The sequence below is a fragment of the Grammomys surdaster genome, unplaced genomic scaffold (assembly GCF_004785775.1).
Source record: "Grammomys surdaster isolate TR1022 unplaced genomic scaffold, NIH_TR_1.0 65, whole genome shotgun sequence".
In the NCBI taxonomy this organism is placed as follows: Eukaryota; Metazoa; Chordata; class Mammalia; order Rodentia; family Muridae; genus Grammomys; species Grammomys surdaster.
Window position 1 is genome coordinate 9,011,384 of NW_021604567.1, and position 15,659 is coordinate 9,027,042.

Below are 15,659 nucleotides of genomic sequence, written 5' to 3' on the forward strand. Positions count from 1 at the left end.
ACCCAAATCAACATTCTTTTCATGTGCTTGAAAGAAAACAAGTATGAATTTAATGATGAATAATGAAAATTATCTACACATGGTTAATGAAAATAAAGTTGAAAAGTAAAGTTTTTAATCTTCAGATAGGTTTTTATGAAATAATTATAATGCTTTTCAAATTCAGATTCTTGTGCTATTTGTTCAATTAGCAAATGTCCAATGTAAATATTCTTGAATATCACCCCTCCTCTCATGGAAAAAAAAGCTGACAGTTTTGAATAAGTCTGAGCTGTTTGGAGTCAGGTTTGAGAAGATCTCTCAGCCACAGTGATATAGACCATTCTGATCATCTCTTGTCACCTTATTCCTGTTAAGTGGCTTAGATTATGATAATAATAGCTCTCTTGCCAAGCCATCCTGTATAACACAGGAACAGGCAGAGTTTTCATACTATGAGCATAATAAAAGCTAAGCCTCGTCTGCAGGCTTCTTGAGGATTGGCAGCATCTGCTTTCCTGGTGTAGCATCTCATACCCATGCAAATGAGCCCTGACTCAGAACACGCTGTAATATTCCAATGCCTTGTTTTATCTACCTTTAAGAATAGTAACTCTATTCCTATTTTAAAAGTATTACTATAGAAGTAATTTGTAACAATAAAGTTTAGTTTCAAGCACCATTCAATGGCAGCCCAGATACTTATATTCCTGTTCTAGAAGGCTAACAACTGTGTAGAGTAGGATAAATTTAAATAAAACACCCAATTCATACCATGTAGGTACTGGCATTTGTTCAATCATGGAAAAGACTTACCCAGCAGGTACATTGTTTCTTTTTCTATTTTTTGTTAAGTCCTAAATATTTATAAGCACCTAAATATTTATAGGTAATGTTTTACAATTCTTAGCTATTGCTTTTAAGGAAGACAAGCCACATCTATAATAAAAAAAACTTACAGAATGAAAAACTATATTCAGCTATTAATAATACATAAAAAACCTATGTACCAAACATTAAGTTGAAGAAATAAAATGATCAGAATGGACCTGATGTTATCTTTGAATATGATATTCCAATTACTATCTCATTTTTGAGTTCCTCCCCTCACCCCAGGAACTTTGCTTCTGTAATCAGTTTTGATAATGGATACTATTTTCTTATAGTTTTAAATTATATTTGCTTATACTTTAGAAGCAATGCTTCATTGAAAATATTCACATTTTACTTTCAATGCAGAAATAAATATCATATGCCTATTTCCCTGTACATGTTCTCATATTGAAGTGACTCTCTCTTAAGAACTGATTTAGTAGTTGAATCATTGTCTTGATTCACATAAAATCATTAGCAGTTGTAATCAATTTCATTTATTTATTTATTTATTTATTTATTTATTTATTTATTTATTTATTTATTGAGACAGGGTTTCTCTGTGTAGTCCTGGCTGTCCTGGAACTCACTCTGTAGACCAGGCTGGCCTCGAACTCAGAAATCTGCCTATCTCTGCCTCCCAAGTGCTTGGGATTAAAGGAGTGTGCCACCACTGCCTGGCTCAGTTTCCTCTTCAAACTAGGCAAAGTTATATTTCCTTCAAGACTAAGGAGTATCGTAATTCGGCATTCTAATTATTAATAAAAATGTTTCGGGTTTAGCACATTTGCACAACAAAGAAAAATAACGTGCCAGGTCTCTTTGTTCTTCTCCATTGCATATATTTGATGACCAATAAATTTGATTGAGTTGATCTTCTAAAGATTAGGTCTCTGTTGGTATAATAATATTTATTATTGGTGACTTAGGTTTTCTTTACCTTATCAACCTTATCCCAGAAAAATTTTCTTATTCCATCTTTTTTATTTTTGCGTACACGTAGGCAGCCAAAGGAAGGCAGAAGAAACATGTTTTCCTTGCTCACCAGAGATCTTGGCCATGACTAGCTTCATTCCAAGATGCCACGTTCCTGAAAAGGGCACACGGTCAGCCCTTTGGAGAGGGGGAATATTATTATGTCTATATTCTCAATATTTTCACTGATATTGATTAGTCATTTTATCTAAAATAACTGTAATAACTAGATAGTAACATAATGTGTGTCAGACTTCCCTTAATATGTACCGCTGACATTCGCTCACGTTATGCTCATTGCTAAACAATTTTTGAGCAGTTTCAGATTTTTGTATTGTATTGTATTGTATAGCATACCAATCTATGAGATATATAGTATTAACATAACTATGTATATTATTGTTTTTTTATAGGATGTTTTATTTAGATTTCCTATGTTGTCCCCTTACCCCATCCCCCACCCACCCAGGAACCCCCAATCCCCTCACACCTCCTCCTTCTTCTCTGTGGATGTAACCTCTATCTATCCCCCCACTCCCAACGCCCCACCCTCAAAATTCCCACCCCCTGGGGCATCCAGCCTTCATGCGGTCAAGGATCTCTTCTTCCACCTATGCCCAGCAGAGCCATCCACTCTTACATATTCAACTGAAGTGCTGGATCCCTCCCTAAGTGCTCCCAGGCTGGTGGTTTAGACCCTGGGAGCTGTGGTTGGTTGGTATTGTTGGTCTCCTCATGGTGCCTCAAACCCTTTCAGCTCTCCTTCAGTCTTCACTCTAACTCCTCTATTGAGAACCCCATGATCAGTTCAATGGCTAGTTGTGAGCATCTGCCTCTGAGTATGTGAGACTCTTGCAGACCCCTGAGGAGATATACATATCAGGCTCTTATCAGCATGCACTTCCTGACTTCCACTTCAGCCTCTACCTTTGGTGATTGCACTTGGGATAGATACTCAGGTGGAGTGGTCTTGAAACGGCCCCTCCTTCAGTTTCTGTCCCTTACTTTGTCTCCATATTTGCTCCCTTGAGTAATTTGTTGCTCCTTCTAAGAAGGACCGAATCACCCTCACTTGGTCTTCCTTCTTTATGGGCTTCATGTGGCCTATGAGTTGCATCTTGGCCATTTCAAGGTTCTGGGCTAATATTCAATAATCAGTGAGTGAATACCATGTGTGTTCTTTTGTGATTGGCTTACCTCACTCAGGATGATAATTTCTAGTTCCATCCATTTACCTAGGAACCTCTCGAATTCATTGTTTTTAATACCTGAGTAATACTCCATTGTGTAAATATACCACATTTTTTGAATCCATTCCTCAGTTGAAGGACATCTGGGTTCTTTCCAGCTCCTGGCTATTATAAACAAGGCTGCTATGAACATAGTTGAGCATATGTCCTTGTTATATGTTCGAGCATCTTCTGGGTATATGCCTAGGAGTGGTATAGCTGGATCCTCAGGTAATGCTATGTCCAATTTTCTGAGGAACCGCCAGACTGATTTCCAAAGTGGTTGCACCATCATGAAGTCCCACCCACAATGGAGGAGTGTTCCTCTTTCTCCACACCCTCGCCAGCATCTACTATCACCTGAGTTTTTAATCTTAGCCATTCTGACTGGTGTGAGATGGAATCTCAGGGTTGTTTTGATTTGCATTTCCCTGATGACTAAGGATACTGAACATTTCTTTTGGTGCTTCTCGGCCATTCGAGTTTCTTCCGTTGAAAATTCTTTGTTAAGCTCTATACCCCATTTTTTAATAGGGTAATTTGGTTGTCTGGAGTCTAATTTCTTGAGTTCTTTTTATATATTGGATATTAGCCCTCTATCAGATGAAGGATTGGTAAAGATCTTTTCCCAATTTGTTGGTTGTTGTTTTGTCCTATTGACAGTGTCCTTTGCCTTACAGAAACTTTGCAATTTTATGAAGTCCCATTTGTCAATTCTCGATCTTAGAGCATATGCCATTGGAGTTCTGTTCAGGAACTTTTCCCCTGTGCCCAAGTATTCGAGGGTCTTCCCCACCTTCTCTTCTATTAGTTTCATTATATCTGGTTTTATGTGGAGGTCCTTTATCCACTTAGACTTGAGCTTTGTACAAGGGGATAAGAATGGATCAATTTTCATTCTTCTACATGTTGTCCTCCAGTTGAACCAGCACCATTTGTTGAAAATGCTGTCCTTTTTCCACTGGACAGTTTTAGCTCCTTTGTCAAAGATCAAGTGACCATAGGAGTGTGGGTTCATTTCTGGGTCTTCAATTCTATTCCATTGATCTTCCTGCCTGTCTCTGTACCAATACCAGGTAGTTTTTATCACTATTGCTCTGTAGTACAGCTTGAGGTCAGGGATGGTGATTCCTCCCGAAGTTCTTTTATTGTGGAGAATAGTTTTCGCTATCCTGGGTTTTTTGTTATTCCATATGAATTTGAGAATTTCCTTTTCTAACTCTGTGAAGAATTGAGTTGGGATTTTAATGGGGATTGCATTGAATCTGTAGATTGCTTTTGGCAAGATGGCCATTTTTATTATATTAATCCTGCCAATCCATGAGCATGGGAGATCTTTCCATCTTCTGAGATCTTCTTCAATTTCTTTCTTCAGAGACTTGAAGTTCTTGTCATACAGGTCTTTCACTTGCTTGGTTAGATTCACACCAAGGTATTTTATATTATTTACAACTATTGTGAAAGGTGTCATATCCCTAATTTCTTTTTCAGTCTGTTTATCTTTCATGTAGAGGAAGGCTACTGATTTGTTTGAGTTGATTTTATAACCAGCCACTTTGCTGAAGTTGTTTATCAGGTTTAGGAGTTCTCTGGTGGAAGTTTGGGGGTCACTTAAGTATACTATCATATCATCTGCAAATAGCGATATTTTGACTTCTTCCTTTCCTATTTGTATCCCTTTGACTTTTTTTTGTTGTCTAATTGCTCTGGCTAGGACTTCCAGTACTATATTGAATAGGTAGGGGGAAAGTGGGCAGCCTTGTCTAGTCCCTGATCTTAGTGGGATTGCTTCAAGTTTCTCTCCATTTAGCTTGATGTTGGCTACTGGTTTGCTGTAAATTGCTTTTACTATGTTTAGGTAGGGGCCTTGAATTCCTGATCTTTCCAAGACTTTTATCATGAAGGGATGTTGAATTTTGTCAAATGCTTTCTCAGCATCTAGTGAGATGATCATGTGGTTTTTTTTTTAAGTTTGTTTATATAGTGGATTACATTGATGGATTTCCGAATATTGAACCATCCCTGCATTCCTGGGATAAAACCTACTTGATCATGATGGATGATTGTTTTGATGTGGTCTTGGATTCGGTTTGCTAGAATTTTATTGAGTATTTTTGCATCGATGTTCATAAGGGAGATTGGTCTGAAGTTCTCTTTCTTTGTCGGGTCCTTGTGGGGTTTGGGTATGAGTGTATGTAGCTTCATAGAACGAATGGGGTAGTGTTCCTTCTGTCTCTATTTTGTGGAATAGTTTGAAGAGAATTGGTATTAGGTCTTCCATGAAGGTCTGATAGAATTTAGCACTAAAACAATCTGGTCCTGGGCTTTTATTAGTGGGGAGACTTTTAATGACTGTTGCTATTTCCTGAGGAGTTATGGGACTATTTAGATGGTTTATCTGCTCATGGTTTAAGTTTGGTACCTGGTATCTGTCTAGGAAATTTTCCATTTCATCCAGGTTTTCCAGTTTTGTTGAGTATAGGCCTTTGTAGTAGGATCTGATGATTTTTTGAATTTCTTCCGTTTCTGTTGTTATGTTTCCCTTTTCAGTTCTGATTTTATTAATTTGGTTACTGTCTCTGTGCCCTCTGGTTAATCTGGCTAACGGTTTATCTATCTTGTTGATTTTCTCAAAGAACCAGCTCCTGGTTTTATTGATATTTTGTATTGTTCTTTCTGTTTCTATTTGGTTGATTTCAGCCCTGAGTTTGATTATTTCCTGCCTTTTACTCCTCCTGGGTGTAATTGCTTCTTTTTGTTCTAGAGCTTTTAGTTGTCCAGTCAAGTTTTTAGTGTGTGCTCTTTCCAGTTTCTTTTTGTAGGCACGTAGAGCTATGAGTTTTCCTCTTAGCACTGCCTTCATTGAGTTCCACAAGTTTTGGTATGATGTGTCCTCATTTTCATTGAATTCTAAAAAGTCGTTAATTTCTTTCTTTATTTCTTCCTTGACCAAGTCATCATTGAGTAGAGAGTTGTTCAGTTTCCATGTGCACATGGGTTTTCCATTGGTTTTGTCATTATTAAAGACCAGTCTTATTCCGTGGTGATCTGATAAGATGCAAGGGATTATTTCAATCTTTTTGTATCTGTAGAGGCTTGTTTTGTGACCAATTATATGGTCTATTTTGGAGAAGGTACCATGAGGTGCTGAGAAAAAGGTATATTCTTTTGTTTTAGGATGAAATGTTCTATAGATGTCTGTTAAGTCCATTTGGTTCATAACTTCTGTTAATGTCAAAGTGTCTCGGTTTAGTTTCTGTTTCCATGTCCTGTCCATTGCTGAGAGTGGGTTGTTGAAATCCCCCACTATTATTGTGTGAGGTGCAATGTGTGTTTTGAGCTTTAGTAAGTTTCTTTTATGTATGTAGGTGCCCTTGCATTTGGAGCATAGATGTTCAGAATTTAGAGTTCACCTTGGTAGATTTTTCCTTTGATGAGTATGAAGTGTCCTTCCTTATCTTTTTTTGATTAATTTTGGATGAAAGTCGATTTTATTTGATATTAGAATGGCTACTCCAGCTTGTTTCCTGGGACCATTGGCTTGGAAAATTGTTTTCCACCCTTTTATTCTGAGGTAGTGTCTGTCTTTGTCACTGAGGTGCGTTTCTTGTATGCAGCAAAATTCTGGGTCTTGTTTCTGTATCCAGTCTGATAGTCTGTGTCTTTTTATTGGGGAATTGAGACCATTGATGTTAAGAGATATTAAGGAAAAATGATAGTGGCTTCCTGTTATTTTTGTTATTAGAGGTAAAGTTATGTTTGTATAGTTATCTTCTTTTGGGGTTGTTGGAAGATTTCTTCCTTGCTTTTTCTAGGTTGTAGTTTCCCTCCTTGTGTTGGCGTTTTCCATCAATTATCCTTTGAAGTGCTGGGTTTGTGGGAAGATATTGTGCAAATTTGGTTTTGTCATGGAATATCTTGGTTTCACCATCTATAGTCATTGAGATTTTTGCTGGGTATAGTAATCTGGGCTGGCAATTGTGTTCTCTTAGGGTCTGTATGATGTCAGTCCAGGCTCTTCTGGCTTTTATAGTCTCTGGTGAGAAGTCTGGTGTAATTCTTATAGGTCTGCCTTTATATGTTACTTGACCTTTTTCCCTTCCTGCTTTTAGTATTTTTTCTTTCTTTTGTGCATCTGATGTTTTGATTACTATGTGATGGGAAGTATTTCTTTTCTGGTCTAGTCTATTCGGTGTTCTGTAGGCTTCTTGTATATTTATGGGCATCTTGTTCTTTAGGTTAGGGAAGTTTTCCTCAATAATTTTGCTGAAGATATTTACTGGCCCTTTAAGTTGGGAATCTTCATTCTCATCTATACCTATTATCCTTAGGTTTGGTCTTCTCATTGTGTCCTGGATTTCCTGGATGTTTTGAGTTAGGAGTTTTTTGCATTTTGCATTTTCTTTGACAACTGTGTCAATATTTTCCACCGTATCTTCTGCATTTGAGATTCTGTCTTCTATCTCTTGTATTCGGTTGGTGATGCTTGCGTCTATGACTCCTGATCTCTTTCGTAGGTTTTCTATCTCCATGGTTGTCTCCCTTTGAACTTTCTTTATTGTTTCTATTTCCAGTTTCAGATCCTGAATATTTTTGTTTAATTCCTTCTTTGTGTTTTCTTGCATTTCTTTAAGGGATTTCTGTGATTCCTCTTTAAGGGCTTCTATCTGTTTACTTGTACTCTCCTGTATTTCTTTAAGGGAGTTACTTAATTCCTTCTTATAATCCTCTATCATCATCATGAGAAGTGATTTTAATTCTGAATCCTGCTTTTCAGGTGTGATGGGGTGTTCAGGGCTTGCTATATTGGGAGAACGGGGCACTGATGATGCCAAGAAACTTTGGTTTCTGTTGCTTATGTTCTTATGCTTGCCTTTCGCCATCTGGTTAACTCTAGTGGTACCTGCCCTCACTGTGTAAGACTGGAGTCTGTATTTCCAGTTATCTTGCTTATTGCAGAGCTCCTCGGAGTCCAGATGTCTCTGTGGTCTTATGATCCTAATCTCCTGGGTGGAAGAACTCCTGGGACTCAGGCCACCTCTTGGATCTGGAAATCCTTCTGCTCTGAGTGCAGTGGGTCCTCGATGACTCAGGATTCAGTTTCAGCTGCTCTGAGTGCAGTGGCTCCTCGATGACTCAGGATTCAGTTTCAGCTGCTCTGAGTGCAGTGGCTCCTCGATGACTCAGGATTCAGGTTCTCCACAGGACAGGAGCAGACCGACTCTGTGTCTCCTCCAGCCCAAAGGACCAGGCAGGGGCGGAAGGGAAGTGGAATTCCGGAGGGGCAGGGTTTGTGTAGCTGCTGTGCCCTGAATGTCCCTGGCTCCCAGATGTTTCTCTGGAGCTTAGGGAGTGAGATGGAGTTCTTATCAGCTGCTCTGAGTGCAGTGGCTCCTCGATGAGTCAGGATTCAGTTTCTCCATAGGACAGGAGCAGACCGATTCTGTGTCTGCACCAGCCCCTATTGTTTTCTTATATTCTTCTATTTTTATATATTAATGCTAGTACTCAATTATTATTTTATTATAGATTTCCTTGACCACTCAGAATTTTCAGATGAAATTTCAGAAGTACTTTATATAACTATCTCTACTGATTTTTTAAGTCTTTAATTTTCTCTAAGGAATATAATACATACTATTTGATGCATTCTTTAGACAGGAGGATCTTGTTTATTGCTGTTCAGCAATCATTACAAATATGCTAATCTCACTGATATTTTACATATGATTTCAGCACAGATGAGAGCTTGTTAAGTCAAGGTGAGTATATATTTACAAGTTGTAGACATTTTTCAACACATTTTGCTTGATCAGAAGCGATATGTTGTAAAACGTTGAAATATGTCCAAGAGAAAAGATAATGTTTATCTCATATTCCAACATTTGTTTTTTATTACATTATGTAATCAATATTATGATCAGATCTATTTTTATTTCTTTTTCTCTGAAGTGCTTTATAAATTATAGTTCTGTCATTACTAAAATGCTAATGCTTGCATATCATTTTTAACGATATATTCTGGATAAAAATGTGTTCTTCTTATAGAAATGATCATACAGTTCAGAAGAGTTTCTAAGATTGTTAAATAACTAATTATGAATATAATCGCCCTGTTTTCTTCTCTGCATTAGACCTCCTTTATGAACCACAATGATTTAAGAACCCAGGAAAGCTACAAAGCAAAACTTTTGGTAAGTGATATGTGTGTGTGTGTGTGTATGTATGTGTGTGTGTATGTGTGTGTGTGTAATCAAAGTCCTTGTATTCTTTTTGTTTTTCACAATACTGAGGATAGAAATTCTGAAAGAAACATGTTAGAAAATTGCTCTTCCACTGAGCTTTAACCTTAAACACAAACCTACTTATTTTTTTAAAAAATTATTTTCTTTATTTACATCACTGCCATTGTGTCTCCTCCCACAGTTCCTCCTCCCACTCCTACTCTCTCTTGCCTCCAAGAGGTTGTTACTCCTCCCACCTACAAAGTATTCCCCTTCCCTGGGGCCTCAAGTCTCTTGAGGATTAAGCTCAGCTTCTCCCACTGAGGCAGACCAGGCAGTACCCTGCTATATAAGGCCCTCAGGCCAGCCTATGTATGATGTTTTGTTACTGGCTTTGGGAATTCCCAAGGGTCCAGATAAATTGAGACTGCTGGTCTTCCTATGGGGTTGTCCTCTCCTTTAGCTTTTTCAATCCTTCCATAATTGGGTCTCAGACTTCAGTCCGATGATTGGCTGTATGTATCTGCATCTGTCTCAGTCAAACTGAAACTGCTGGTTTGGCTTTTCAGAAGAACGTCATGCTAGGCACGTATCGTGTCTGTAAGCACAACACCAGTAGTAGTGGCAGACCTTGGTTCCCCGCCATGCCTCAATGAGATGGATTCTAAGTTGGGGCCTGCAACTGGATGGCATTTCCTTCAGTCTCTTTTCCAATTTGTCCAGGAAGTTCGTTCAGAGGGGATCAATTCTAATAAATGTTGACTGTGGGTTGGTAACCCTGACTCTACACTTGAGGCCCTGTCTACCTACTGTAGGTGGACTCACGGGTTCCTTCTCCCCAATGTTGGGCATTTTGACTAAGGTTGACCCATAGGGTTTTGAGAGTCTCTGATCACTCAGGTCTCTGGTAGTTTCTAAAGAGCCCCCCTCCCACTCCCAGAGGCTATATATTTCCATTTACTCTTCTGGCCTCAGGGCTTCTCTTCTGCCCCCACCCCAATATGATCTTCTTCCCCTCTTTCCTTCACCCTCCCCTTGCCCAAACTGGCACCTCCCTCCTTCTGTCCCCATGATTATTCTTTCCCCCTTTTAAGTGTATTTGAAGCATCCTCATTTCGGCCTTTCTGCTTGCTAAACTTCTGATGGTCTGTTGGTTCTACCCTAGGTATTCTGTACTTTTGGAGTGACATCTACTTATCAGTGAGAGCATACCATGAATGTCCTTTTGTGTCTGTGTCACCTCACTCAGGATGACATTTTCTAGTTCCATCTATTTGCCCGAAAAATTCAAGAGGTCCTTGGTTTTAGTAGGTAAATAGTATTTCATTGTGTAAATGAAGCACATTTTCTGTATCCATTCTTCTGTTGAGGAACATCTTGGTTGTTTCCAGGTACTGACTATTACACTTAAGGCTGCTATGAACATAGTGGAGCTTCTGTCCTTGTATATGGTGTAGCATCTTTTGGATATATGACCAGGAGTCGTATAGCTATGTCTTCAGGTAGAACTATTTTCAGTTTTTCTGAGGAACCGCCAGATTAATTTCCAGAGTGAATTTACCAGTTTGCACTCCTACCGGCAATGGAAGAATGTTCCACTTTCTCCACTTCCACACCAGAATCTGCTGTCATCTGAGTTTTTGATCTAAGCCATTCTTATTGGTGTAAGGTAGAATCTCATATCCTTTTGATTTTCATTTTCCTGATGAGTAAAGAGTTTGAACATCTCTTTAAGTGCTTCTCAATGATTTGAGATTCTTCTATTTTGAATTATCTATTTATCTCTGTACTACGTTTTTTAATTGGGTTATTCATTCGTTTGTTTTTTAGAGGTTAATTTCTTGAGTTCTTTATATATTTTAGATATTAGCTGTCTATTGGATGTAGAGTTTGTGAAGTTTTTTTTCCAAGCTCTAGGTTGCTGATTTGTCCTATTAACTGTGTCTTTTACCTTACAGAAGCTTTTCAATTTCATGAGGTCCCATTTATCAATTGTTTTCTCAGAGTCTGAGCCTTTGGTGTACTCTGCAGGAAATTTTCCCCTGTGCCAATGATTTTGAAATACCACAATAAAATTTTCTTTCAGGAACTGAATTTTCAGTTTCAGAAATAAAAACACTGACAACATGAATCTGGAATGAACTGGAATGAAGCCTTAATATGCAGAATTGAAAAACATGAAACTGGTAGAAAACACATCTTTAATGAACAAGGTGACAATGTGTTTGTACAGCAAGTAGTTGCAGGATTCATAGCAAACATACATGAGAAAGAAGGCAATCTCTTCAGAATTTTGAAAAATATGATGAAGATGCTTAGTTCAGTTATCAGTTATAGAAAACTACAAGATTTTCTTAAGGAGAGGAAGGGGTGATTTATTCTTTTACAAGGATAATTTTTACAGTAGGGACACCATAATTCCTACAGTAGAGAGACCATATTGATTGTGAACAGCAGGGGAGTACCAATGATGCCCAAAAAAAAAACCAATTCTGAGACCCCAGATGACATGTGAAGACTCCCTTCAAGCCCCCCTTGTTGTTTAGTATAATATTGAATAAAGTTCAATCAGGGCCCATGCAATGCTCCATAATTTGAAGTGACTTAACAATGTCATATTTCTGGTACTATTCTCAAGAAGTTACAGGAGTATATCCATTTGCGCTTTCCAGTTTTATGATGTTGATGATCATATTAAAGATGAAATATTGAACTGTACCCCCACCATATAGGAAACATAAGACATGAGAATTCTAGTCAAGAATCCCTGATTCTACTCTATGTGAACCTTACTGTCACAGGTCACAATGGGCAATCACCTATAAACAATAAAGTCAACAATGTCATCAACAGTAAACAACAAAATCTATAATTGCCCTTAAAAATACATTGAATACATCTACAGGTGTCTGAAAGTTCAATTTACTTCAATAATGTTTTCTGTTTCTAGGCAATTAAAGTTGGAAATATTTCAGTAGAGCCTTAGGGTCACAATATATTTAACTTGGGAGTTTCTAAGAGAAAATAAGTCCTCATATTTAGTTTATGCCTATTTTGTTTTTGGAAATAATAAATTCTGATGTAAATGTCAAATGTAGGCATTTACCATATTCCATGATAAGAAAATTCAAATATAAAAATTTTATACTTTGTTTCATTTAAACTTACACTCATAAGAAAAAATGCTTGGTTTTAAAGTTAGATTTTTAAAAAGCATTTGGGAAATGAGTCTGGTGGTTAATGATAGTTTAATAGGACAGCTGTGTTTTCTGTTGTTCAATATCTGATGCCAAAAACAAGCATGATCGTCATTTGACTAAGGTAGCACAGGAACAATAAAGGGAATTGGGACAGTTAAGAATTAAATGTGCTCTCCCTTTGGAATGCAATCTCACTACCAAAAAGATTTGCAAAGCACCTTGATGCCTATAAGAGTTAAAATATCACAAACATCTATTGCAATTGTGTAGCAGAATGTAAAACCACACTATAAAAGAAAAAGATGATAAGAAAGAATTGATGCTCAGTGCAAAGCTACCAATTTATAAAAAAGTCTATATTCTCTGATTATCCATCTGTGGAACAATATTCATAATTCATTATGATTATTTTGATGTTAAAAGTTTGCAAAGCAAGTTTGTTTTCTTGATTGGACCATTATTACTTTTCATAAGATCATAATTTCAATTAGACTTTCGGAATAGATAACACAAAGTTATCATCTACACCTCTGTTTTTGAAAGTTCAGATTCTCCAGTGAGCCTCGGTCTTCATAATGATTCAGTACTTTGAATTTTTGCCAAAGACAAAAGTAAACACTCAATAAAAACATGGGCTTATTCCTGCATTTTAGAAACTGGTGAAATGACGTCATTATAAACCTTCTCTTGAAATCCTGGAAGCTTCCTTGTATCCTTCAGCTTTCTCTGATGTCTCCTTTTAGAAACCAGATTTCCTATGACATAGCCTTAGTGTCTAGCCCCCCATTATTGAATGCAATTAAATCTTTAGAACCTAATGGTACAGCAACGTAGGAATAAAAAAAATATGCTGCATGTTTAATTAACTGGGAATAATTAATGCTGCTGAAAGGGGTAACAAGATTAGTAAAAGATTTGTGCTAAGTACCAGCAGCACAGAGAAGTGTAGTATGTACGAAATTATATGGATGTAAGAAATTACCTCAGTTATACAGTAAGAATTTGTTATTATTAATTTGATGCATTTCAACACAAGAGGAAACATAAATATTTTTCTATTAGGATTAAGTAACTGGAACAAAATGAAGATCAGTTTATCAGGCAATCAAATTTGTTTGCAAAGATTCTTGAGAAAGAAGTCAACATTTCTAGTATAGACAACTCAAATTTTCAATGGGGCTCATAGTATTACAGTTTAATGAACCAATGCAGCAACACCAAATAGAGCAGCCATCAAGACAATGAATGAAGATATGTGTGCTGCTAGCACTTGGAATCTCTCTTTTGTTAGTCTTGTTACCTCATTCAGCAGCACTTCATATTGCCTGTTAGATAAACATGTAGCCCATTTTCTTTATACTCCTAGGAGTTCTTCATTGCACTATTGGGTTGTAAAGATTTAAAAGAATTCAATGACAAGTGAGGGCTAGCCACTTGGCCTATATCATGGGAAATCTGGTTCTAACAGGAGGCATCTGATAAAGCAGAAGGATTCAATGATGCTTTGGGGAATTCAAGAGAAGGTTATATGACTAGACTCTATAAATCTGGAAGAAGCTCATGTTCTTTATGGCATTTCATTATGTTTGAGAAGTCTATTGCTTTACAATATATTTTGTTTACATAAAATAGTATTTATATAGGAGGCATTATTATCTCAACTCCAGATAAAGAAATGCAGTTAACAATAAAATATATTATTGAAGGTAAATTGTAGAAAAAAAATTGAACAAAAACAAGGCAGTATGAAAAGCAATATTCGATCCATTGTCTTCCTACAAATATCATACTATGTCCATGTAAAGCTTGTATTTCATTCCAGTTTTAGAAAAAGAATACAAATTATGTGTATGTAGATAAGAAAATCACATTTATCAATTTATATATATGTATGCATGTACAAGTCTATATCCATTTATATATATTAATATATATATATTAATATATATATTAATTTAATTGTGTTACATTTCAAATTCTAATACAAAACAATAGCACCGAACCTGATTAATTAATCATTAACTAACTCAGAATATAGTTTTTCTGAAATGGAAATGGAAATGGAGACTTGCAATTGATAGGCTGGCAGCATGAGGGCATCCTAAGATCACAGATGCTGGGTCACGAAGTCACCTGCACTGGACTTCAAGTACAGATCTCAGGCATGATTCAGTAGCACTGGAGAAAGCCTTTCTCCTATAGTTCAGTGAGAAGTTATCATTATAAGACGGTTTTATGTGATAAAATGAACTTCCATTCATAACACTTTGCTATTCTATTTATTTTTATAACATTTCCTAAGTGATATCAGTGAAAATGTAGAATACAATTTTGGAATGTTTTTGTACAATACTATGCTCAAATGCTTTTTTTAAATATCGGAGACTTGCCAGGGATCTATCTTTTTTTCTCAATTTTAAAACAAGAACAACAATTGAACATTTTTGTAAGCCAGAATTTATGCATAGGCAATTTAATCTGAAAAGTACAGACACTGAAATTTGGGGCTCAGCATTTTAAAGATCCATTCTGAGTTTAACATTTACAGATTTGAAAACATCCTGACATTAATTTACTACAGTAGCTTCATTTCAATAAATTAGGTGCAGTAGCTGCTAAATTATGATTTAGGAGTAATTAATTTAAAAGATTAAAACCTATGTTTGTGTATGACATTGAAATGTTATCAATTAGATACAGCATATTTTTAGAATTTACTTCTTTTAGCCTTAGTAAAAACTGCCTTCTCCTTTGATGCTCAGCTATGAAAGTAATATTAACTTACCTTATTACGTAAACTAGCTATTCATTTCTAACATCATGTTTTGGGGAACTTCATACATAACTATTTTATTTACACAATATGAGTCCCTCCATCTATCCCATCACCTCTTCCGATGACCACTCCACTTCCTCTCAAATTATTAACCTCTTGAATTATTATTGTTAAAAACATATACTTGTATGTATATACAGATGTAAAATCGGATGAATTCCTTTAGTCTGTGAATGTGATTAGGGGATATGTGCATTAGATTGGTGACAAGGACTTGACTGCGTATAACCAATGAGACAACTCATCCACAAAGAAACGTGAATCCCTTTCTCAGCAGCCGTTAATTGCCGGTAGGTATTTATCTATGGGTTTCCATTTTTCAATAATTTTTAGAGCTATAGTA

At 36.6% G+C, this 15,659-nt stretch overlaps 1 non-coding gene across 1 annotated transcript; it reads right to left on the reverse strand.

The window, feature by feature from the left end:
* Nucleotides 1–1,847: 1,847 nt before the first annotated feature.
* LOC114625305 lies at nt 1,848–1,981 on the reverse strand. The gene has a single exon (XR_003712053.1). It is a non-coding gene; the product is annotated as a small nucleolar RNA SNORA67 (small nucleolar RNA).
* Nucleotides 1,982–15,659: the final 13,678 nt, after the last annotated feature.